Genomic DNA, 24,323 nt, shown 5'->3' on the forward strand with positions numbered 1-24,323 from the left:
TGGTTTTTAAATCCAATGAAAATAAACAAAGTTTTCTGAAAAATTGATTGAATGTCTTTAATGAAAAAGAAAAATTTATGCTTCTTCTTTTTTCTTTTCCAGCAAGTGACTGGCAGAAGTTTTGGTGACAAAGATTTTCGGACAGGATTGGAAAATGGAATTCTTCTCTGTGAGTAAGTATGGCCAGTTTTCAGTTGTTTCCTCCCTCTGCCTGCCCCGATCATGAGTGCTCTTCAGTTTATCTAGAAAATGTTTAGCATTTTATTTCGGATGTAATTTCAGTTGGATCTGAAATTAAAAAAAAAAAAAAAAAACACCTGGATAAGAAACGGAACACAAGTAGGTGAAGGAATCTTGGTGTAACAGTTAGGAATGGTGGGGATTGTGGTCGTTCTGCAAATTAGGTAAAGAAAGAAGATGTAGCTACTGCATTGCTCCAACCAACTTATTATATAGGAAGTTTTAAGGGTACAACTTAATTGTGGTGAAAGTGGCAACTTTCTTCTCCTTTTTAATCTCAGGAAAAAAAGTAGTTTGCTTCTGCCAAAGTAACAAGAAAAAACGGGGCTCTCAGGCTTAACAACATCTTACAACTATGTCAGGTGATGTTTCTCTCCAGGTCTACTTCACTTAGATATTTTGAATATGTTTAATTTGAGTCTTGGAAAACTTCAAATATTGACAATTAGAGTGTTTATGTTTTGAAACTAGGCTCTGTCATAGAATGTTCCTGGCATGATTGAATTAAGGAGCTTTATGTGCAGGGGTTATACATACAGAATAATCTAGTCTTAATACTTATATTTGGGTAAGTGAAGAATCTAATTCAAATCAAGATTTTGAAATTTGAATTTAATAGGCTCTATAATTTTCATTTTTAAAAAGACGGATGCATTTATTTGAAAGGCAGAACTATAAAGAGAGAGGGAAAGATATCTTTCACACTCTGCAGTTGATCACTTCAGGCCAGTGCCACCACAACTTGAATCAGGCACTCTGACATGACATGCAGGTATCCTAAATGGCAGCTCAACTCACTGGGCCATAATACTGCTTCCTGCTCTCCCACCCCCATACCAAATCTTTAATGTTTCAGCGAACAGGGAGTTTCATTGTCGGGTCATGCTTCCCATGTGTCTGGGTAGGCTTGATGTTACCTACTGAACTCTGGGTTCAGGGTGAGCTTGCCTGGATACAAGGCCCTGGGTCTTGAGGCGTTCACACCTGTCGAATCTGTCTCCTAGTGAAAGACAGTGAGTTAGAGGGTGAGTTTCTCATATATTCAAAGTCAGTATCCATTGATGAGTTTTCTGTGTACACAATAATGAATGGTAGGAGTTTTAGAGTGGAGATGGGAGGTTTTACATCTGGACCACGGTTCAGATATACATGGTTAGAACTACAATAGATTATGGCCAGGTATTTCTTTTTTTTTTTTTTAAAGATTTATTTTTATTATTTTTTTTATTGGAAAGGCGGATATACAGAGAGGAGAGACAGAGAGGAAGATCTTCCATCCGATGATTCACTCCCCAAGTGAGCGCAACGGCCGATGCTATGCCAATCCGAAGCCAGGAGCCTCTTCCGGGTCTCCCACGCGGGTGCAGGGTCCCAAACCTTTGGGCTGTCCTCGACTGCTTTCCCGGGCCACAGGCAGGGAGCTGGAAGGGAAGCGGGGCTGCCGGGATAGAACCGGCGCCCATATGGGATCCCGGGCGTGCTAGGCGAAGACCTTAACCACTTGCGCCACCGCGCCGGGCCCATGGCCAGGTATTTCTTTCAATTAATGCAGCGTTGGGCTCCTAGAAGCCCAAGAGTGGAGCTGAAGAAACTGACTCAACATGAATGACAGGAGCAAATGTTACTGCTGAATAGGTGTAACACCCAAGACGGGAGACTCTCTGTCTGTCTAAGCCCTCTGACTGTGGGGACTTAGTCCCCTGGTGTATTTTGAAGGCACCAGGGGAGAATTTTGGAGAATGAGGGTCAGGGCCCAGATCCTGGTTTCCTTGGTGAGACTGTAGCTGACCTCCCTGGCCAGAAGTCTGCCAAGGTGGGATGAGTGGTCTGGATAGCTGTAGGAGTGGAAAGCCAGCAGTGTGAGTCTCAGACAGGGGCTCCAATCAGCACCCAGAGGAAGCAGGTGTCGCACTTGCAGGATAGTGAGATTTAAAACCAAGAACTGAATGCAGTGAAGTTGGTAACGCTGTGGAACAAGGATTTCTTACCTTATTTTTGTGGCTAGGTTTTTCTCTTGAGTTGGGAACCTTGGACTTTCATTAGCTGAGATGAGCAGGTGCATTTTTTGGGACTTGTACCAGAGGCTACAAGTGGTACTCAAACAAGTAGGAGAACGTGCACTGCTTCAGGTGTGGAATTGGTGGCAGAACTAAAAATATTCAGCTTGGAGGCTTTAAAGAAAATGGCAGGTCCTAGAGGGTGGGTTCACTCAGGGTTTCCAGCACCTGACTTGGGAGAGTTGATGAGAATGCCTAAGGTCTTGCCGCCCTACAATGACTGGAGAGAATTATGTGAGTGCTAATGTCAAGGAATTCTAACTCATTCCTACTATCCGAGGGGCAACATTTAAAAATAGAAGGGCCAGCATTGTGGCATAGCAAGTGAAGCTGCCATCTGCAGCAGCAGTGTCCCATATGGATGCTGGTTTAAGTTCCGGCTGCTCCATTTCCAGTCGAGCTCACTGCTAATGGCCTGGGAAAAGCAGTGGAAGATGGTCCAAGTGCTTGGGCCCTACCACCCATGTGGGAGACTCAGACAAAACTCTTGGCTCCTGCCTTTGGCCTGGCACACCACTGACTGTTGCAGCCATTTAAAGGGTGAACTAGCAGATGGAAGTGCTTTGTCTTTCTCTGTAACTCTTTCAAAATAAATGAACAGAAAAATAATTCCCTGTAATTACAAATTTTACAAGTTAACAGTTCAGTTATTTGGGTCTTTATAATATGTAGTTCTGTTTTTTCTAAATCACTTGGAGCTTTCTAGCTTTGGATTATTCAAAATGGAAGCCCAAGTGGTATCTTTCTAACAGTGTTATAATCCCAGCAAGGAATTATCTGAATAGCCTTCTGGAACTCTTCCTATTGTTCAGTAAGTCCTCACCCTTTCTCTGAGTTGAATCTGCTGTAAAAGTTAGTTGCAACTATGTGGAGGTGTCATGCTGTTTGTTCACTCAGAATGTCCAGGTTTGTTTATGAGTCTGCGGGGAAAAAATGCTCTCATAGTTCTCCTCAAAGAGAAGAGCACTATCTGAGCCCAGGGCTTTTCTATTGCCAGCCTAATTCTAAATTTACCTATGACCTGTGCTGTTATTATACCCATTTTACAGGGGAAGCATCTGAGACACACAGTGATATGTAACTTGGATAAAGTCACATGGATAAGAAAGACTTAAATTCAGGAAGTCTGGTTTCTTGGAACTGGCTCTCACCTACTTTCTTGTTTCTAGAATTGAGGTTGTCATGAGAGAGAAAATGAAGAGGCTGATGGAGAAGAAGGAAGGGAGGAAACCTGGGTTGTGGGGAGAAGGACAGAGCAGCACATGGTGCTTGGGTGGTGAGTGAAGAAGTGTCACTTGAGTTGGGGCTTTTAGAAAAAGGTAAACATCCAGTATCCTTAGATGCTAAGCCAGGTTTGTAAGCGGGAGAGCATGGAAAGCTGAAAGAAAAGAGGCTGTGGTCTGAAGAGGACATAGATATCTCAGGTTTGTTAGAGCTCTCAAGACCACATTGAGACTAGTCAGAGTGGGGTGCATGAGTCAAAGATGACAGAGACAGGGAGAGAATAGACAGGTATCCACAGGTGTCTTACCAGAAACTGAGCAGCGCCATTGTCACCCTGGGAGAACTTTTGCTGCACATGATTTGTCCTGTGCAGCCCCTGTGTAGTAATATTATGCACAACTCTTTCATTTCAGTACTAGCAAAGTAAAAATAAGTATATATAAAATGTAAAGTACATGCATCCCATAGATTTATATTAGATGTGTTTTGCTATCACTGTCTTTCTCTCTCTCTGTTTTTTTTTTTTTTTTTTTTTGCCAAGTGATGAGTTGAAGGTTGGCAAGTTAAGCTCAGGTGATGAGCCGAAGTGAGACACAGCTACAAGTGCACGACAAGAGTCATGCTGTTAAAAATACCAGTTGAATATTCCACTGTGTCTGTGAGGACTTAGGGTTAAGGAGGAGGACTGCAGGGAGTCACTCCCTGTGGAAACTGGTCCCAGAATGAAGTCATGGTAAACGTGTACCCCTGCACCTACACCAGACTGTCTCGAAATAATTTCAGGAAATTCCTCACTTACTTTCTGGGCTATAATTTCATTACTTAGATAGCTCTCAGTGGAATATCATCTAAGATTAGGGGTTGGTAAATTTTAGCCTTTGGCCTATTTTTGTACAGGTCTGCTTGCTAAGAATGGTTTTTACATGTTGAGTGGGTTGTAAACAAAACTAAACAAAACAAGAGTCTGTATATAGCCCTCAAAAACTAAAATGTTTACTGTCTAATTCTTTACAGGGAGTCTGGGCCAGACCAAAAGGACTATGGGATTAATTTTAGATGTAAATTGTTTACTCTTATGTTAAGTAATTGAGTTTGGACTGTACAAAATGCTATTTGGGCAGAAAATAACTTTTTCCAAAATATTTTTTACAGAAGATTTTTTAGGAGCTTTTTTTACTTCTAGTTTTTGAACAATTGAAAATGTGTAGAAGTATCCTAAAAATAGTGTAATGAGTGTGCTTATACCCTCTGTATGTATTAATTATTGTCATTTTGTCATATTGTCTTTATATATATCTGCCTTTTCTTTTTCTAATTGCACCAAAGAAATATGAAGTTATCATGAAAAATACCTCCTAAATGCTGCAGCAGGGACTGTCAAGATATAAGGCAATCTCATAACCACCTTTAGTGATATTTTAGCAATAACATAGTGATGTAGAGTTCAAGGTTAGAACTTCCCAGTATCCCCAATAATGTCCTTCATACTGATTTTGAAAAATTTAAAAACCTATCATAGATTACAAGTTGCATTTAGCTACTCCGTGTCTTTAGTCTCCTTAAACCCCAAACAATTCACTAGCTTTTTTTTTTTGTCTTTCATGATGTTGTCATTTTTGAAAATTTCATACTACTTGTTTTGTGGTATGAATTTTTTTCCTGATTGCTTTCTTGTGGTTAGATTTGAGTTAGACAGTTGTGAAGAGAAGACTGCATGAGTGGTGACTTGTAGATGTGCATGTGCTTGGTGGTGTAGTTTGACCATTGTTCGTGATGTCATCACTGATTTTTGATCAGTGTGGTTGTTCCCAAGATTTATGGATTTTGACTGTAACCTTTCTTCTGTCATCTGTGAAGGATATTCTTAAACTGTCAGCACAATTTGATATCCCCAAATATTTTACCAAATACGTTTGTATCCATTGGAATTACTTCGTTGAGGCAGTTGTGACTTTAGTACTTGCCAAATAGTTACTCTCTGATTCTAGTCTATTTATAAGCTGATATTCATTGGTCTCCTTTAAAGAAGAGCTTTTTCTTTTTCTCTCTTTGTTTTTTGAGTGTCACTGCTTGAATTTATAGATTATGTGTATCCAATATGTCATAATCTAGTCACCTTAAGTATTAATTTTTTTTTAGAATGAATGATGTGATGCTACCCTGCTAGATTGGTAAAATGCCACCATCAGAGACTAGATTTTAAAGCTCTGCTCCTCTATGAAAAGTCTTCATATAGTTCAAGAAAAGCATAGAGTTCATTTTATTGGAACTAAAATAAACATATCTTTTAATTCCACTTTCATGAACATTTTGAGGAACACGTATGTAGGCAGTTAGTTTAATGTTTGAATTTTCTTTTCATAATTTGTTCCAATTATTGCTTCATCTCAATTTCCAGTGTTGGTGAGGTCAGATGCCATGCCTTGGCTGGTACTCAGATAGACTCATCAGTGTGACAATATTGGACATGTGTCCAGGAGGAAGGGGCTATCAGTGAAGACACAGAGTCACAGGGGGCTTTAGAAGGTTCTAAAATGTCCTCAGGGACTTTGGGTAGCGACTCAACACAGGAAAAGCTGCTAATGGCCACTGGGATTTTCGTTAACTCTGGAAAAACTGTAGATGCTCCAAGAGCCAGATATACAAGACTTTTCAATATTTTTAAAGTTTTTACTTTTTTAAGAATTTGGTTCTTTTGTCATGGTAGATTTATGTGATTGAGAAAGAAACTGCTAATAGTATCGCATCTTTCATCTGAAACAGTCATTGCAGGAATCTCAAAGTGCATTAACCTCATTTTGCTTTACAATCTCATGTCTTTTTGACCCAAGCTGTATACAAGTCTGTGCCCTTCTCAGAAACATAAAGTGGCATATAAATTCCAGCATGATGGTTCAGGGCTAAATCTTGCCTTGCACACGCCAGGATCCCATATGAGTGCCCGTTCCTGTCCCAGCTGCTCTGTTTCCCATCCAGCTCCCTGCCTGTGGCCTGGGAAAGCAGTTGAGGACACCTCAAAGCCTTGGGACCCTGTACCCATGTGGGAGACCTGGAACAAGCTCCTGACTCCTGGTTTTGGATCAGCTCAATTCTGGCCATTGCAGCTACTTGGAAAGTGAATCAGCAATAGAAGCTTTTTTCTCTTCTTACTCTCTTGTAAATATGCTTTTCAAATAAAAATAAATGGGTTTTTTTTTAAAAGAAAGCTAAAATGCTTCTGCACTTCTGAATGTATCTTGATGTGCGTGAGCAAGAGCAGACAGGCCCTGCAGGCAGGTGTCCTTCAGTCACATCCACTGGAAGGGGCCAGCAGTATCCATACTCCATTTCTCCTGCTTTCCTCTTATCATTTTGCTGATGATTCTGTGAAATAATTTCAGATTTTTGGTGGAATCACTATAGAGGAGGGTCAGGCTTCCTGTGTTTTCTGTTTCCAAGGTGTCCACATGAGAGTATTTGGAAATCTCCTCCTGGTGGGGCAACACAATGACTGACTCACTAAAAATGAAGGGAACAAGTCATTCCTTTGTCCAGTACTTGGAGCCTTTGGTGAGATTCTTAGTTTAGAATCAGGGGAAAAGAATTTGAAATTAAAAAAAAAAAAACGCTTTAATTCCCCCAAACTTAATCCATGATTCTTTTTTGTGCCTTCCTCGGTTCCTTCATATAAAGACATGACACAATGATGTCTCTTTAAAGACTTGGTTTGGTATGGGTGGGGAAAGAGATTGGATTTGGCCAGTGAGAATTGTTGTAGTTTCTAGGGACAGAAATACAGTTGCAGTTTAAACCAATATGGGAAGTGATTGTTTCATGCAAGTAAGCATAGAAGTGAATCTTAACTGCAGGTGCACATATACACACATGTGTGTCTATGCACAAACACAGCATGTATACATGTAATGCATGTGTACACACATGTATACCCATAGCCACACACATGCACCAATTGCAGGCATAATTTTTTTTATTTATCCCCCTAACCCCTACCCATACCCTCACCCCATGGTGGATTCCTCCACCTTGTTGCACTATTACCATTCAAATCCAGTCAAGATTCTTTCTTTGCAAGCATATACCAAGCATAGAGTCCAGCATCTTATTGTCCAGATAAATTCAACGGTTTCTTGGGAGACCATCTCTGGTATGAAGGCAGAGCTGGCAGAATATCATCCCAACCAATTAAATGCCACAACATAACATCAACAACAATTTACAACATTATGGAGTTAATTGACATGGTATTGAGTAGCCAATATGTTAGAAATGCAAGTTCTTCACCACATCTTGTGACTACTCCATTGACATTTCAATTTTAGTTTATATACAACCAGCTTCTATACGCTTTAAAATGGCTATAGGGTACTATTCAGCTGTCTCGTGTATATTTTCATTTTAGTATTTAGCAGTTTGTAGTGTTGAAGCATAATTTTTACTGAACTTGGCAGATTTTAAGATAGTCTAAACTGGCTTATAATTCTAACAAGGCATATGTCAGCAGTTGAGGTGCAGAACAGTTTTAGGAGGGGTGTGCAGAGAAATCCTCAATGCCTTAGTGAGGAGTAGCTTATCTTTGTGCCTTACCTAGTAAGGTATATGTGAGTCCGAGCTGACCGTTTCCTGTCTGGTTCTAAGCTTTCCTTGTTGTTCTCTATTTGTTTACTCTAATTTTTTTTGGTAGGGGGAGGCTCCAGAGCGACCCTGATGGTCATTGCAAGAAAAGGTGGGGATTCAAAGTTGGAACTAAGTAAGGACCAGAGAAAGCTCCCCTTCTGAGTCCCAAAGGGAGTTTACTGTTTTACTGTTTCTGAGGTTTGCTCAAGACTCCTGGCTATTGCTTCAATGACATTAGATCCTGTGAGGAAGGATCTGGGCCTCTTCCATCCCATGTGGAAGATCCGAGAGGGAGTGGATGTCCTCAGAGTTCTTGGCCTCCAAGGGCAGTTCTCTGTGGTCTTACCCTCCACTGAAAACATGCAACTATCTACACTTCTAGTACAGAAAATCTGAGCTTTTAGGGAGCAGACCGCATGCTTTGTTAGATCTTTTTGTGGCCTGGATCAGACTAAAGGAGGAGCATTCAAAAAAGATGCTTTGAAGGACTTATGCTTCCTGACCTTTGCATTCGGGAGCCTATTCCTCTAGCCCTGAACCATTAAACAACCAACCCTGGGGAGGTGTGGTGACTACCACGATTCACCCCTTTCTTGAGGTGTTGCAGAGAAAAGCCCCTCTGCTAGAAAACAGGCTTTGTCCCTTCCTAGTCATTTCCTTGGGCCCTAGGTGGTCGTTGCCACCAGCTCGGGGATCTTTTCCAGCTCCTTTCCTCCTACCACAGGTTTAGGCTGGTGCCATCAGGAGCTGCCATTTTTCTCCTGATGCACCTGCTGTCACTGCAGTACTCACAGTCACCTCTCTCACCTTGCTGTTCCAGGACCCTTGAAATTGCAGGGGATAGGACCCACTCTTCCATTACAGCTCTTTGAGCAAACCTTGGACAAATAGCTTCTGAACATGCTGCACTTCTCCTTTTGATTAACAGTGTCACCTGCTCAATAATTTGGCACTGGGTACCCTCAATGTGGGTCGGAGGACATTGGGCTGGCCACTTGAGTGTCTGATGGCCATCTGCTGCCTCCTAGGACAAAGTCTCTGCCTCCCTGAGACCTTTCTCTTCAGGGATGGAGGCCAATGCTTGCCTGTCTGGCCTTGTTCTTTGCATCTCTCATTCCTGAGTTGTTTGAGTTCCAGGAGCCAGTTCTTCTAGGAGGTTTAGGGGACCCCCGGATAATAAATCCCAGCAGTACTGCTCAAACTTCCCAGGACCCTGTGGATGGACTTTGAATTTGGTGTTGCTTGTGTCTTCTCATGCTGCTGCTGACATGTTTTGCTGCCTCTGAGCAGTTCCACACATGAGGATGTTACATGCTCTTGACCCTGCTTACTTCAAGCCAGTAGTGCTTCCCAGTCCCAAGAAGGACCCACACTCACCCATGGTTCCCAGATGCTTTCTGACAGTGGCAGCAGGCAGGAAACTATGGAGGGCTTTTTGTATTATTGTCTGTCCAGAAATGCAAAGCCAAATTCTTTTTGTGTGACTGTTAGATTTTCTTATTCTAGCGGTAGGCTGTCCTTCCTTCTTGGGTTTGATTTTCATCTTCTTTCTTCTATTTTCTTCCTTTTGTATTATTGTCTGAGGATAACTATAAATTTAATAAAGCCAGTTGTACCCTGCTATCAGAGAGTGTAGAGAAAAGTGAGTGGGCTTTGGAACTCTGACATTGACTCCCATGAAATGGTTGTGTCCATAGACCAAAAACAGCTAATGTCATTCCCTATGGCTCAATCTAGTGTATGAATCAGAATCTAGATTTGCCTCCTGGGTGTCCTTAGACAAGTTACCGAAGTCTCAGTTTACTCTTCTGTAAAACTGTACTGAATTCATAGGGTTGTTCTCAGTGCTAAATGACTTGGTAGTGTGCATAATGTTCTTTGTTCAGTGCTTAGAGCATAACAGGCATTTCAATGTTAGCTTTCCTCCCTTCATCTTTGTAATGGGAAAGCCACTGCCTCCTGACATCCCCGTGAGAGTCTAGTGGAAGAATGCACTAAAGCTCTCAGCATGGTGTCCATGCTTGCCTGACACTCTAACTACTGACTGTGTCATTGTTAGTGTCGGAAATGGGCCAGCAGTCAGTTATGAATATGACATGGTTGTTGCAACTGTGTCACTGGGCACCCATCAGCTTGTTCCCTCAGGCAGCCAGTCAACCCCCAGATCAAGGAATTTGGACTTTACTTCTTACATCGCTTGCCTAGCTGGTGATCAAAAACTGGGCAAGAAAATCTGGTTCCTTTACAAACTTGATCATCTGTGAATAATGAACTTCGGCTGGCAGAGCTTGGGGCCTGCACTGATTGTTTTGGAAACAATAACCTTGACCTCTGCATTGATGTCATTTCCTCTTGCTCCCTCCAGTAGGCTGTGATTTTTCCCCCCACTGAAAAATTGTTTTAGAAACTTCTAGGCAAAGAAAGTGAATTCTGAATACCTGTACACAATTTCACTCTGGTACTGTCTCAGAGCTCTACCTCTGTCCTGTGTCCGTACCAGATGGAGAGCTTCTCCATGAACTTTCCTCTTTATCTTTCTGTTCCATTCACTGGACAGCAGCTTGGCACATGATCCGTGTCATGTAAGTATTTGTTGGGTAAGTCAAGACTCAGTAGTAAGATTTCTACCAAGGTCACCTGGCCATCAGTGGCATCCTAGTGTTCTTCCAATCTTAGTCAGTATACAATCTGTCTCTCTCATCCTCTTGTCTATTTCTCTCCCTCTCTGTCTAATACACACACACACACACACACACACACACACACACACACACCACTTTAAAAATGCATCTGTTTCTGAAGACTGGGAAGCCAAAGGATTGATTTATTTGCTTCACTTTCTTTAGGTTTACAGTTTTCCACTATAATTTCTATATTCCCAGGCATCTTAGGGCTGAATTTATGAGGCTTTATTTTGCAGATAAACTTTTCATGGGATTCAAAGTTTAAGTATGTTTGTCTGTAAATAAGTGACTAATAAAGAATGCCTTAGTGGATTTTTTTCTGTTCTTACGTTGCTGAAAAGATTTTTTAAAGATAAGAAATCTGTTGGCAAATACTTGTTTATATCATCCCTGATAAATGAGCTGCTTGTTCTAGGAAGGAAAGCCTGTTTTGGATTCCTGTCATGATTTCAGCATGAGATGTGTTGTGCCATAGACATGTGCTAATCTTCCAGGACAGGTTGGGAGTTGAGACTGTAGCTTTGCTTGGAGAAGTTTTATCATGTGGAGGGCAGATGGCATATTGATCATATGATTTGCACACACCAAATCAGGCACAAAGGAACATGAAATGGGAATGTTAAGGCAAAACTTTTATAGTGTACCTGGAGATTGAACACACACACACATAAGTTAAGATTCAATGTAAACCAGAACATGAATATTTGCAAAAATGACCAAGATTTAATCTCCACAAATTAATGAGCTTAAGCAAAAGGATTTTGTGGTTTGGGAAATAGTTATTGGGAAGATGTTATATCAGTTACATTTTTCTTAAGACAAGAATAGGCTAATGAAAAGAAAAAAAATTGTCTTTATGGGAGAAGTAAACTTCTTTCTTTTTACTTGCACAGCACTCTGGTCACCCAAATATGTTTGGATTTTTCCCCCACTTATTGATACTCCAAAACACGATCTGAGCTTCCTAAGTTCAACTCAATCCCAGCGCTAACTGCCATCAGTGTAGCCTTTACAAGATTAAGGGTTAAGTCCCATCAAACTTCCCCCAATGTCAGATAATTCATTGCAACTTACAGGTCTTCAGGTTACTTACAACTTTTCTCTGACTTGGTTGTAAATTGGATATTCTCATTACCCCATTTTTCAGTTTTTACTTGTTAAAATGGCGCACAGAACTCAGGGCAGCACTTTATTGATACTGACCTGTTTATTATAAAGACTATAATAAAGGATACAGATGAACAGCCCAGTGGAAGACTTACACTTCCTTCCTGAGTGGGCCACCCTTCCAGCGCCTCTACAGAATCTCTCCAAGCCTTTGGCTTTGGGTTGCTTATAGAGGTTTCCTTACATAAGCATGATTGGTTATGAACTCTATTTCCAGTCCCTCTCCTCTTCCCAGATGATGGGGTTGGGGCTGAAAGTTCCATGACTTTATCTTTCTGGGGATGAGCACTTCCCTCTTCCAGAAACTCACCAAGAGTCATCTCACTGGAGAAAAAGATCTTCCTGTCACCTAGGAAATTCCAAGGGAACAAGAACTTCATGTCCTCAACTGAGTCAAAAACCCTAGATTCAAACAAAATGTGCAAACAGCATCTCAAACGCTCAGGGAATTCTAACTCTTCAGTGGGAATCAGGGCTGAAGACCAGAATGTATGCTTCTTATTGTGAACTGCACCACAGCATCCTTCAGAGTCAACAGCCAGAAGAAGGAGTTGAAGTCAGGAATGAGTATACTGTGTTGGACAGACAGCAGAGAGCTGCCAGATGTGAGAAAGGTTTTCTTTCTTGAATCCACTAAAACCTATATGTATCATAATGTCATAGGTGACTAGGAAGATGAATATATTGTATAATAAAGTCATGCCACAGGGGAGGGGGACTGATGAGACCCGGGTTCTGAATCCTGACTCCGCGTGAGATATCAGGTTCTCTCCAGCAATGCCTTTAGGGTGGAGACTCAAATGAAGAGTGCAAATTTCTATTCTACCAAGAAAGAGAGAAGGGGGATAGAAGTAGGAAAGAAACATGTTTAAGGTTGAAAGAACATGTTAGGAAGATCTAAGGTAGAAGGAACACTGTGTATTGGAGGAATCGAGTTAGACTTGTTGGGTCAAAATGTAGACAAGAAGGGGCAGAGGATGATAGCATGAGACAAGGGGCAAGTTTGTTCCAGGCCTTGTAATCCACATGAGGAATTTTTAAGGTGGATCCCAAGGACAACAGAAATGAGAACAATTGTAATGAAATCAGCAGAATTTCAGAGAGAGGAGTGATGAATAAGAAGAAAGTAAAAAGAATAAGTTCAATATTTCAGTTGGGGAGTAGTGCTTGTGAGGCAAGATAGAAAAGGTCCTCTATTTCTTAACAAAATCTGGATTTCAGTTTAGGCGGGTTGAGTTTAGGATATAGAGAGGGTCTGCAGGTTAGGGATGAGATGGTGGATTTAATTCACACATACTGGATTTTGGAGCCATTGCTGCTCATTCAGTGTAGCTGTGGGATAGTGGAAATCTCTGAGGGAACAACTGCATCAGAAAACAGCAGCAAAAGGAGGGTGGGGTGGGAAGAATTATGATGGTCCTAAATCTAGGTTGTGAAATACGTGAAATTAGTTCACCTTATATAAATAATTTTTGCAAATTAGAGCAGCAGAACAATATCTCAGTTTGACTTAGTGTCTGCTCTGGGTTGGAGGTGAGAAAAAGAAAAACTCACAAAGTACTGTAACAGAGACAAGAGGAAACCCAGCAAAGAAAACTTCAGAAGATAGGGTTTACCTGCCAGGCTGAGTGCAGCCTCAGAAAAGGCCCACATTTGTGTGTTGAAGGAAAGGTGGCATTAGAGTCCTCTGTCAGTTAATTCCCAGCTCTGGCAACTGTCAGTCAAATCATCATGAGTCCATTAGGTGCTTTTAAGCATAGCTGATGATTTTGGATCGTTTTAGCAGGTCATTGTTAGAGACCTTATATAATATAAACCACACGTAATATTTTCCTACGCTTTTGACAAAGAAGGCAGATTAATGTGATTCAATGACTTATTCATACAGTCAACACCTAGTTTGTTATGCAAAATGAGTCACTGTTAAGTGGAAGAGGGTTTAATGGGATTGAACACTGCAATAGCAAGTAGGCTCTGGGATTGTCCTAGGTGAACTTGACCATGTCAGTGGTTGATAACTTCAGACTGGTGCTTTCTGATCATCACTCTATTGTCCAATATTCACACACTTGTCCTTTGTGAATTCTCACAGCAACCCGAGTAGGTGGACAAGCTGAGTCTTCTGGTCCCTAATTTACTAATGAGTAGATGAGACAGCAGGTGCGAATCATACTGCACCTTCAAAACTTTGGTCTATAGCACTTTTTTCCAGCCTAGATGTTCACTTAAAGCTCTCCAAAGTTGGGTCTTTCTGCTGTTACTGACATTGATTGGCCTTAGCAGACAGGTAAAAATTTGATAGGCTTTCTGTGTAGGGTTATCACTTGTCTTTCTGCCAAATCACAATTAACCTCACTGACTTAGTCTCACTCCAACTTTTTGGCACCAAGACTCATTAAGCCTCTAAGTTCAAATGAGGACATTGCAACTCACTCCTTGTGCTTAATTTTTTTAAAAGCACTTCTGTGGCAGGCTACTTTCTGCTTAAAGATTGATCTCGTTTGAAGGGGACTGGGCCGAGACTGAGTATCCCCAACAGGCGTCTGTTAGGAAAGCAAAAAACAGATGGAGAACATGGAAGGGCAGTGTGTAGGACTCTCAAAATATACAGAATGGATCTCCAGTGTCTTTGAGATTTTCTGAATCCTCATCAGAAAAACAGCTCTTGGTTCTTACTCAAAAAATGAGCTCTTAGTGCAGTGGAGAGCATTGCTCCTATTCAAACTATTCTTTGGGCATCATTTACCTAGTGTATTTGATAAGCTCTTGTGTGCACTTGAGCATCTGGCATTTGAAACCTTCCAAGCTCACCCATCTTTGTGAATATTCTGTCCATACAGCGTTATGCAATTCTTGTCCCTGCTTCTCATACTCTAAAACTTCTAATACTCTATGACCCAGCCTCATTGGGCTGTCGAGTTTGTTTTGATGCTTCCCAAACATGTACTTGAAACTTACTTTGGCATCATTAATGTTTAGTAACTGTTTGCTTCGAAATGTGATTCCATTCCTCCTGTCAACCTATGTCTTATTAAGATTCTACTGACTGAAATCACAAGTTCAATTTCTCTCCTCCTGCAAAAAAATTAAAATGCATTTACCCGAATAATAAATTGATTGAAAAATGTGTACAACAGCAGGCCTCCCTACGTGCTGCCTTATGCTGCGGGAGAAGCTGGCCTTCCCCTTTACTGCCTGTGGAGTTGCATGCTGGATTAGGCTTTGCTGGAATTTAAGAGGATTTACTAGCTCCCTATTTGTATTTCCTTAATAATTCATTTTTTGATTATTTCTAATGGTCTGTCAAGCTGGGTGGGCTGGCTTACCACAATCAAGTGAGCAAAACTCCTACCTCAATTGTCCTAAATATTTCCTTTGGTTACCCACAGGAAAGGACTCCATTTACCGATGACTTCTTTTTAAAGCAAACTGCAGAAATAGGTTTTTCTTTAAAGAAGCGCTAGAAAGCAAGAGAATAAAAAAGACCGTAAAGACATCATGCTTGAGTGACAGACTCACAGTGATGGTTTTCCCGAACATAGCTTCATTTAGATGGTGGCAGATAGGTTCCTCTTGAACTAGTTTATTCTTCCCCCAGGTGTCATGTAACCCACACCAGGTCTGAGTGCCAGAAGGGTGTCTGGGCATAGCTGCTGTGGGATAAATGCTTGATGATGACATGTGAAATGAAGAGGAATAAATTCTAAATCCTCATATGGGCAACATTAGGAGCAGACTTCCCCATCCAAGGAGAGCAGAGGGCTGTAAAGCTGTGGCTTGCACTGTCACCTCCCCAGGATGACCTGGAAAAACCTTGTGAAGAGATGGAAGACAGCTAGAGTTTGGGAGAGAGCGAAAGAGAGAGAGAGAGGGAGAGAGAGAAAGCTGAAGCTCACTCTGGTGCAGTGAGAGTGTAGGTTTGATCTTAGAACTTGGCACTGCCTGCCCACTTGGCATCCTCCCTTCCTTCCTTCCCATGCCTAGCTTTTTTTCTACCTCCTACCCATTTAGGCTTGCCCTTCAAAAGCCAATGATCTCATCCCTTTACGTCTTTTCCCTTATCTCTCCCCACCTAGCTTCAGTCATAGGGAGGATCCTTGGAAAGAGAAATGAGTCAATAACTGGCGGCGGGTCAGACGTCTACCTGTGGGAGGGCTGAAGCTGAAACCTTCTAGGGGAGACCCTCACAGCACCTGCCAGTGATGAAGAGCGTACCAGATACCAGACTATGCCAAATATATTACATGTATATTTGACTTACTTCATTCTCTCATGCTTTAACTAGTAGGTATTTTCTTCCCCACTGGACAGAGAAGGAAACTATAGCTCATATAGAATATTTCTGTAACTTGCTTGGTGAGTTACTGAGATGGGATTGGGACCCAGGACTTTTTCTTCTTCTTGGGAGACTCCTACTATTCTTGGAATTTTATGGAGCCTGGAACTCCAAGAACCTCTTGCTGAGGAAGCCCTGAGGGCAAGGAACTGGCTTATCCCACCAGGCCTGGATATAGAAGCTTTCAGGTACATATCACAAAAATTTAATTTTCTGAGTTTTCTCTCCACCCTGCTGACAATAATCCTGGCAGTAGCTGGGTTTAACTGTGCACAAGAAGTGCTAATTACAATAATTTCCACATAATCACCACATAGCACAATGATGATTACATGTATTGTAGTGTTGCCCATGTAAGAATAACTTTAGTTCCTGTTTTATTTGGTTATAGTAGATCCTGTTTGTATGTTGCCAACTTACGTGGTCTATTAGTCATGTATGTCATCTTGACCTAGTAGCTTATAAAAGCAGGGAGAACTTTAAGAAAGAAGCACAATGGGAGGGGCTTTTGAGGGGATGAAAGGGGATGATGACCAGGTGGACATTTTTGGAGGGTGTTTCCTGGACACACAGGAGCCTGGAAGACTCTGGAAGAGAGGGAAAAGGATGACCAAATACAGGTGTTAGTTGTGGTCTGGGAGGGTGCCTAGGGTAGACTAATAGAGATGGCAGATACAGGTGGCTGAGGATCTTTCGAAAGTCAGAAAGTGATCTGTTATCGAAAAGCACCTTGCTCAGGTGTAGAAGCCTGAGCTGGTGCTCCCAGCTCTACAGTGTAATTGTGGTACAGGTGTCCTGACTTCAGACTTGACCTTCACCTCCCTGGATGACTGTTTGCTTATCTGAAACAATATTTCAGATGATTTTACTTGCTTCTCAGGTGTCTTTTTGACCCCAGGTTCCCTGGTTTCCAGATGGCAGGAATGCTCATGGAAAGAATAGAGTCTGAGACAGATGGGAAGCGAAACACAGCGGCTCCCAGACCTTCAGATAATCATTCTACTCTTCCTTCCATGCTGTAGATTATGAGTGTTATTTGATTTTAGTATTAAGAATGGTAGTGGTAAGAACTCTAAAAATATCCATGTGTTTAAAGCATCCTAGGTGTCTTCTTTTTGTTGCAGTCCCAATGAGATTCAGGGACAAAGGATGTGTCAGCTGTTTAATTTTAAACTTGGGGACAAGGTTTCCTTGGGTACAGTTTGGTAAGAGAGCCCCTTTCTTATGGGAAAAAGTCCTTTTGGAAGTGTTGCTAATTAAGGTGGTGTAAGTTCCTGTGATTAAGAAGCCACAAAAGCTCAATGGTGTATACAGTGGAAGTGTATTTCTACTTTTGCACAAGTTTGATTTTGGCAGCAGGGAAGGGTAGAGACCACTGTGCTCAGACAGTTATTTAGGAACTGAGCTGTAACCTCCATCTTCAGTGCATGATTTTCCAAGGACTTCCTGGGTGTCAGTGTCTAACTAGTGAATGAAGAGAGCAAGAGAAGGATGAATGGCTTGGGAGAGGTTTTCCAGCCAGGACTAGGGATGATACACATTACATGTATCTGGCTTTCTCTCCAGTGACTTAAACTGCTTTACACTCCTCTAGCCATTGCAGTAACAGAGGGACCTGGGAAACAGCCATGTGCCCAAGAGAAAGGGAAGACATGTAATGAGCAGTGTCTGCCACAGGCCTGTAGAATAATCACAGCACGACCAAGCCCTAGTACCCACAGGGTCAGCCTCAGCATCTTGAAATTCCAAGACTACAACGCCCTTCTAAACCTTCTATAATCCCCTCCTTAGTGTGCTTGAGATAAGTGGCCCAAAGGTGACCTAGGCCTCACACATTATGGATAATGTACAACGGCCCACAGACATTTGGTAGATATTAATGATGCAATTAGCATTCCAACACTATTTTGTGCATATGAAACTCCTTTTCTGAGTCAGGTTTCACTTTTCCCTATATTTCAATCATTTCATTTTGGTTGTTGACCTCAGAGGGTTTGTTAATTTTCCTGGTTTTGCCAAGGTGACTCTAAAATGAAATCTTTCAAAATGACATCTCTAACAGGTTTATGGTCAAGGTTAAATTGATGTCATGCTTAGGTTCAAGAGCAGATGCCAGGTGAGATTAAGTGGAAGTGCATGTCCCTCTGTCCAGAGTCCATAGCCAAATCCAGAATGTGATCAGGGGAAAACACTATTGAGCCAAATGAAAAGGGACATGGAGTGGGTAATTTTCTGACCATAGTTGCCTGCAGCAGCTGTGCAAACCAAGCTAATGAGATGGTGATGTAATATCTTGTTGCAAAGAATAAAGTGATTTCCCATGAGGTTAAGCATGAGTTTTCCAACTTTGGGTTTCAGGTATAGCTAACCTCTTTGCTCTGTCCTAAACTCTGGGATAATTGTTAAAAATTGAATTTCTGAATTAAATGACTGGTAAGTTAATTCTTTCAAAATTTTCACTCCTTTAAAACATTTACCTTTAGGTGCTATGGCTTATTGGCTAAATACTTGCCTTACAAGAAATGCTAGTTTGTGTCCCAGCTGTTCCACTTCTCATCCAGCTACCTGCTTGTGGCCTGGGAGGGATGGTAAGGAATAGCTAAAGAGTCTTGGAACCTTGAACCTGCATGGGGGATCTGGAGGAAAGTCTTGGCTTCTGGCTTCAGATTGGCTCAGCTACGGCCATTGCAGCCATTTGAGAGTGAATCAAAGGATGGAGGATCTTTTTCTCTCTTTCCTTCTTCCCATAGAGCTAATCTGCCTTTCCAATAAAAATAAATCCATCTTTTAAAAAGAGAAAAACAGAGTTTGCCTTTAATGTTCATAGTACAGCCTAGTAACAAATAACTTGTCCATTGATGTAATCCTTATGGTCTACATGGTCCTGGCATGGGTGCCTTGTGGTGGTGCTGTGTCCACTGAAGACATATTATATCCACAGTTGGAAGGATTGCTATGAAACAACATCTGTTTCCCAGGGTAGGATTTGAGATTTTGTGCTTTAGATTTTTTAAATATATGTATTTGAAAGGCAGAAGTTACAGAGAAAGAGAGAGGTGACTGAGTGAGATCATCCATCACTGATTCACTCCCCAAATGGTAACAACAGCTAGAGCTGAAGCCAGGAGATTCTTCCCAGTCTCCCACATGGCTGCAAGAACCCAAGACATTGAGGTATCCTCTGCTGCTCTCTGTTTTTGTGAAAGTTACAGATGGTAGAGAAGCAAACATTGCACTTTGTATTTTGTAACCTTTTAACAGTGACTGGAAGGCTGCACATGCTGGATGTTTAAGTTATGAAGAGTTACGAAATGAAACATTAGCTTCATTCCTGAGTATCTCAATAATTGCTTGTTTAAGGGATTTAATTAAGACTTGTATCCTAGAGTATATGCAGAGCAAATCTTTAGTTGACCTTCTCAAGAATTCAGGATGATCCTGTGTGCAGTGGGATGTCAATGAACCACATATGTGCACAGGTCTGGACTTCCTGTGGGTTTTAAATCTACTAGTAAGCGTGCCTCCTGAGGGAGAGACCTGTGGTGCTCTCTGCTTTCCTTTGTATCTCTGGAACCCAGCTTCAGAAGTCATGCATCCTCAATAAATATTTGTTCAGTACAGAAAGGAAGATGTGGGCTAGTCTTGGTTGAAATGGGTAACAGTATATTTTAGATTTAAAATATAAGAATTTAGTAGTTTCAGTTGAATTTCTGTCACATAACAAATACAGTTAACACATTTGATTTTTGCTTCCTTTCAATGTCATTAACCTCATAATGGAGGGTTAGTCTAGATCCTAAGGTTTTGTCTAGTAGTTTCTCACAAGATGTGTATTAGGCAATCATCCACACACTTGGTGATCTGATTTATTTGTGTAAGATTTTTATCCAAGGTGGCTAGGAACAAAGAAAATAAATAAAATTTATTTCAGTCTTTGGCACTTAGGTAATGGAAAAGTTCAAAGTAGAGTGACTAGCACGTACTAGCTAAAAGGGATTTACTGAGTCTACTACATGTGTAGATGTGCAGGTTTCTGTTTATCAAATGCTAACAACACATGTCATCCCATTGGCTCCTTAATCCCAGTTCTGGATGGAAGATGACAGGTTTTATTTTTAAACCTCCATTTTATTAAAAAGAAAAATAAGATTTAAGCAAATGACTTCCTAATAGCTCATAGTAAATGTACATTGAATTTTGTTGCTGAAACCTATACTACTGATTCCAAATTCACTCTGCTTTCCTCTTGATCAAGCTTGATATTTAATATTTGTATGTTTTAAATGATGTTTTATTTATCTACTTTATATCTTTAAATATAAAGACATTTGCTATATGCAAATAACTGTAGATTTATTTTGTACCTATAAACATATGATAATATTTTGGAGATATAAAGCAGATCTGATGCTTAGTCCATAACATAGGAGATGATCCACATTCCTTACCTGGGCCTGTATTTTGCCTCACTGGTTGCTGCCTTCTGTCTTGCCTGCTCAGCTGCACTGGCCTTCTAGCTCTTTCTTGAGTATAGCATTATATACATGCTTACTTCAAAGTCTGTTTTTTCTCAACTTCTTATGCTCAGATCTCTTCTTGGTTAATGCACTTGTGTCATTTAGCTTTTTCTTTAAATATTGACATTTTAAAAATACTTTCCTTAATTTTGTTTGAGAGACAGAGTTACAGAGAGAAGGAAAGATAGAGAGAAATCCCCTGACTCATTCCCCACTTAGCTGCAATAGAAGGTGCTTGGTTTAGCCAAAGCCAGGAGCCAAAAACTTCTTCTGGGTCTCCTACGTGGGTTCAACAGCCCAGGGATTTGAGCCACCTTCTGCTGTAAAGCAACTGTCTCTATGGCAGGCTGCTATTGCTGGTCTTCCTGGAACTTTGAATACCTAGAATTTTTTTCTCATGTATTTACTTGTTTTCTCCTTCTCCATTGGTCTCATCCACACACATGTAAGAAGAAGAGAAATTCCAAAAAAGTAAAAAGTGGCTTGTTTTGGTCACTCTGGCAGCTTCCCTTGTAAAATAGCATGAAATATATTGTAGGCATCTGATAAAGTGTTGAATAAATAAGCAACTGAAATAGTTCTTTCTGTTTTAAAATTTTCTATACTTTAGTGTGTAGTGTGGGCATATATATTTTCTTTGTCATAACAGTAATCTTCCTCGAAGCTCCTAGCTGCTGTCTTCAACTGGGTCCAGCTGTCGTGGCCATTTTTGAAGTGAATAAACAAGCAGATGGAAGAACTCTGTCTGTTCTCTCTGTAACTCTGGCTCTCAAGTAAATAAATAAAGATTTTTTAAAAGACTCAATTTGTTCCTCTTTAGAAAATGTGGACCAGATACATGGCCTGTCCATGTGGGTCAGGACTTCTGGGTATGAGCATCTCAGAAGGTACATAAATACATCTAAAATATTGTATCAGCATCATCACTTTAAACCAGGCCACCAAGAAGTATTTGCTGAAAATACTTATATTTTAATTTAAACAGGAGGGTCATAATGGTTAGTGAATATTTTTGACTTTTATAGCTTTCTTGTTGAACATCTCATCAGATTTGTAATAATTTTAATGCAAAATACAAGATATACAGGTGTTAGATATTTCTACAATGGGAATTCAGGGTTATTTTGTGTGTTGTAAACTGTGTTCTATAAACTATGTAAAATGTGTATGTAAAAAAAATACAGTTGACTCAATCTTGAAAATATCCCAGATATTTTAGAATTGATCTAAGATGATGTGAACCAAATGATTACAAGTAAATCTTTCTACATAAAACACAGAGAATCACTGACAGAAGATGAAATGTATCAGATTGCTCTGTACTGGCCTCACACACCTGCCACACACCTGCCTTTTAAAAAACTATGTGATGTATGTTTTATAAGTTTTTACCAGGAAAGTCTTTCAGGTTTTACTTAGGGAATAAAGACCGGGACTCTGTGATACAGAGATGATGTTCATAGGACCTATATTTCACTGTATGTTTTTTATTTCCTTTGAATTATCAACACTCTCCACAGACATTATTTAAAAGTTCAGCTTAACAATGGCACTGTTAAGCAACTAGTGAGGAAGCTAATGTAAGTAGAATTTTGTTCATTTAAGGAGTTGGCTTTGGTGTGATGAGTTAAGCTACTGCTTAGGATGCTTAAATCCCGCATTGGAGGGTATAGGACTGAGTTTGGCCTCTGCTTCCAGTCCAGCTTCCTGCTAATGTAATGGCCCAAATACTTTAGTCCCTGAACCTACTTGGAAGATCCAGATGAAGTTCCTGGCTCCTGACTTTTGCCTATCCCCACCTTAGCTGATGTAGGCATTTGAAAAATAAAGCAGCAAATGGAAGATTGTGTGTGTGTGTGTGTGTGTGTGTGTGTGTGTGTGTGTGTCTGCTACTCCTTCTTTCTTGGTCACTCTGCCTGTCAAATCGATCAGTCAGCAATAATGTTATAAAAGGCAGAAATGGTCTACTATGTAAAAAAATTATAAAAAATAGAAACTTCATCAGGGGATAGGTATTTAGTGAGGAGGTCACTGCTTGAGGAAGCTGCGTTCCATTTTAGAGGATCTGCATTTGAGTCATGGCTCTTACTACCCACCACTTGGGCCAAGCAATTCATGTAGGTGACTTTGGGCCTAGCCATTGCACATATTTTGGGAGTGAGAACTCTATCTCTTTCTCTTCCTCTCAAATAATAAAGTAAAAAGAAAACCTCACTTATTTTTTTGGAAATATTATATCAATCTGTATCTTAATGCAGAGGATAATAGGTATTGACACTGCATGAGAGAGCAGTAATTCAAGAAACTTGAGTGCTAGGCCTGACATATCCATAACTCAGCTCTGGGGAAGTTCCTCACCATCCCTGAGCTGTAAAATGAAAGAGTGAGTGTGCCCGGATCTCGCATGGCTGCCGGTTCATGTTCCGCCTGCTCCACTTGCCATCCAGCAGCTCCCTGCTTGTGGCCTTGAAGGCAGTTGAGGACGGCCCAAAGCCATAAGACCCTCCACTTAGGTGGGAGACCTGGAAGAAGCTTCTGGCTCCTGGCTTTGGATCAGTTCGGCTCTGGTTGTTGTCCATATGGGGTGTGAACCAACAGATTGAAGATCTTTATTTCTGTCTCTCATCTTTTCTCTATAGAACTGACTTTGCAATGAAAAGAAATTAATCTTTAAAAAAAAGATAAAGAGTTGTACTTTGTGGGTCACACACATTCGTCATCACATCTGTTCTACCAATGTAGCACAGAAGCAGCCTCAGGCAATATGTAAATGAACAAGTATGGTTGTGTTCCAGTAAAAACGTGTTTTTAAAAAACAGGTGTTAGGCTGGATTTGGCCTTTGGATGCTACTTTGCTCACCACTGAGTCACAATAGCTGTCCTGAGTGTCTGTCTGCCAGGTGTCCTGGCCTCCTGATCTCCTGACCTCCTGACTAATCCCTGAATGCAAAAATAAATGCCTCAGTCTACACCCTCTCCCCTCCTGTTTCCCCTTGATTAATACTTTATTTTCAAACAGTTCTCTCTACTGTCTTACCCTGATGCTACCATATTCCAGCTTTTCCCTATTTCTCGTCATTCTGAACTCGTACTTCCCCAATACGGAAGTTATTGTTGTTTCTCTTAAAAGCCTTTGTGGTTATTACCAATTTTACACACTTTCAACCTTGCCCTGAAAAAATTTTGCCCACATATGTTTTGTACCTAGGGAATTATGGTCAGCCTGGTTTAAAGTCTTCAGGATATGACTGGTTAATCTCTTGCCAAACAGATTCCCTTTTTGAAGTGATGGCCAACCACATTTAACAGGCCACTCTGTTCACAGAGCAGAGGTGGATTTTGTCTTGGCAAATCACATGCAAAGATAGATGTTGGTGTCTGAATTTGATGTGTCCCTAAAGAGACTCCTGCCTCAGCCAGGAGAGTTGGCACCAAGCCTTTAGCTATATGGGAATACCTGGCTCCAGTTCTAGACAATTCCTTC

The 24,323-nt window shown here is 40.9% G+C and overlaps 1 protein-coding gene across 1 annotated transcript in view; it reads left to right on the forward strand.

Annotated features, from left to right (window-relative positions):
- LIMCH1 (LIM and calponin homology domains 1) overlaps positions 1-24,323 on the forward strand; it is a 319,661-nt gene that overhangs the window by 132,787 nt on the left and 162,551 nt on the right.

Source organism: Ochotona curzoniae, unplaced genomic scaffold, assembly GCF_017591425.1.
Source record: "Ochotona curzoniae isolate NIBS_2020 unplaced genomic scaffold, NIBS_Ocur_1.0 scaffold_4505, whole genome shotgun sequence".
Classification (NCBI taxonomy): domain Eukaryota; kingdom Metazoa; phylum Chordata; class Mammalia; order Lagomorpha; family Ochotonidae; genus Ochotona; species Ochotona curzoniae.